The following is a 2,516-nucleotide window of genomic DNA, read 5'->3' on the forward strand; positions in this document are numbered from 1 at the left end:
AGAGAGAGAGAGAGAGCGTGTGTGGATGGGATGAGGAGATTGAGCTGGCCAATTAGAAGCTGCTCTGTCTTCAGCCTGTAACACTGTCACTGCCAACACTGAGCTGCTTAAAGCAGAGAGCAGTGACTTTTCACAGCATCCTCCACACAACAGCATACTTACAGTAATGTAGTGAGAATAAAAACTCATTCCGCTCTGCGTATCAGGGTTCAGTTTCACATTTTTTTGTTCCACAGTCTCTGTCTTCAATGAAGATAGCTGATTCTGTTGTTTCAGTTCTCACCTAGCCTGCAGCAAGTTGTGAATTCTAAAAAATGTCAATGGCCATGCTCACGGTTGAAAAGCCATCCCTTATTGACTGTGAGAACATAATATTCCTCATATATATATCTTAGAATTCTGTCTTGGTTCAGATTATTTTTCCAAAGAAATTGTTTTATAAGTTCATTAAACTAACATGGCATGGCGAGATGCATCCTTTAAGTCAAGTCACTCTAAAGCCTAAGAGCTACTACATGTTCTCATTTCCTCAGCTTTAGGATAAAGCTGGTCACTTAAAATCACTTAGCATGTATATCAGCCAGGGCTAAGATACAAAGAGCTGATTTAGATGAGCAGCCTCTCTTCATATATCCCATGAGGCAATTCGTTGTTCAAAGACAACTCAAACAAGCAGAGCAGTCATTTTATTTTCTGATGACATTTACTTTGAATGTCTTTTACATCACTGCAGAAATCAAAGCAAGTGACAAGCCCAAGCTTCAGCTGGGAGACAGTAAGTCAGAGGTCACTGGGACAGTACAGTCTGCTCCACTTCCCATCACTATCCCTGCAGCTACACACACACACACAGAGCACATGGTAACTCCTCCTGTCGGCTGATGTAGATGCTTTGACTTGGACAACAGACTCACTGTTAAGCCTATTACAGTCTTTAGCTCCCTCTTTGCTCCACAAGTATGAACAGATACGACGCAAACGCACAAACATACGGATACAGTAATGCTCACACACATATGCAACACTAAAGTCTCTCAACCTCATATGAACTACAACACACATGTAAAATTGTATCAAAGTGTATCTGACAGAATTATTTATCAGGTTAGAGTCACTTAAAAAGGTTTCTAAACCTCAAATATCTATTATTATTACTGTCACATGACAGCAAGAGTCTTTTCCTCCTGATATGACTTACATTCTGGGTGAACAGCATTCACATACATTTTTAAGAGCTATGGCAGATCTGATCCAGAGACAAGAGATCAACAATGTAGCAGCTGTGTGAACACTCAGCTGCCATGATAACAACATTCACCACAGTCTGGACTATTTCAGCGCATGTAGAAAAATAAAACCAAAAAGAAAACCTTCTTTAGGAGCTGTACCAGAAAGAGGAGATCAGCAATTTAACCGTTGTGTTAACACTCAGCTGCCATGATAACAACATTCACCACAGTCTGGACTACTTCAGCAGTGAAGATCAGTGATAGCAGAGTGGCGAGGTCAACTAAACTCCTTTGACATTAATCTTTATTCTACATCCATTTATATCCCGAGTAATAATCATTTCCAGGAACGAAGCCAAAGTCATATGCACAGTATTTAAACCATTATAACATACAGAATGGATGTCTATTTTAACATGTAAAAACCTCCATGCTGGCTGTACTGAACGTTGGTGAGTGGCTGTATTATGAAGATTATTATATGTGTTTCCTGTGTAAATGAAGCAGAGTAGGTATTAACGTGTGTACAGCACAGATGCAGACAGTAAGCTGACTCACAGTTGGTAAATGGAATGGAGGTTAATCCTATTCCTAAGATAAGTGTTGCCTTCAAGCACATTTGTATGCAGCGAAACACCAATCACAAATATCCAGAGGTCTCTCTAAAGAAAGAAAGAGGCGTGTGTGTGTTTGAGAGGGGGCTGCTGTAATGATTTGGTAAATACCTACAAACCTTGAATTTGGACTACAATAGAAAGTGCTTGTGTAGCTGCATTCCTATTCAGGAATCAAATCCTTGAAAGTCCATATTCAGACTTAATACCAAAAAAATAAAAAAAGCTCTATGAAAAATAGAGACATAAAAAGAAGTAAGGGCAGAAAAAGTATTTGTACATAGAGTTCATAGCTATTGCGGTTTGTCAACTTTTTGTTTGTTGCCCCAGTTTTAAAGCCTTTGATGTTAAGATGAATACGGTAGTCCAATGATTACTTTCAAATGGGATGATTCTGCAGCACAGCACAGGATTTACACCAAATGCCAACACTCAGTATCAACGCAATAAGTAATGTGTCTCCCCCGAGACAACAATCAATGTCAGCCTTTGTACTTCTGTGCTAGGATCTTGGCATTTTTTTAATTGCCAACATTAAATTATACAGTAATTGCCATACACAGATATTGTTTTGCAGAATTGTACAATAGCAATCCTCTGTTTGGTGAGTGACTTCATAACACAGCCACTAATTAGTTATAACTGCCTCTAACATCCATCCATCCATCCATCC

The 2,516-nt window shown here is 39.2% G+C and overlaps 1 protein-coding gene across 2 annotated transcripts in view; it reads right to left on the reverse strand.

Moving 5' to 3' along the window:
• Positions 1 to 2,516, reverse strand: part of LOC118321231 (C-Jun-amino-terminal kinase-interacting protein 1-like) — a 50,329-nt gene that overhangs the window by 22,333 nt on the left and 25,480 nt on the right. The gene's annotated exons all lie outside the window — the stretch shown is intronic.

This window comes from Morone saxatilis, unplaced genomic scaffold, assembly GCF_004916995.1.
Source record: "Morone saxatilis isolate NCDOM2014 unplaced genomic scaffold, NCSU_SB_2.0 Contig11, whole genome shotgun sequence".
Lineage (NCBI taxonomy): Eukaryota > Metazoa > Chordata > Actinopteri > Moronidae > Morone > Morone saxatilis.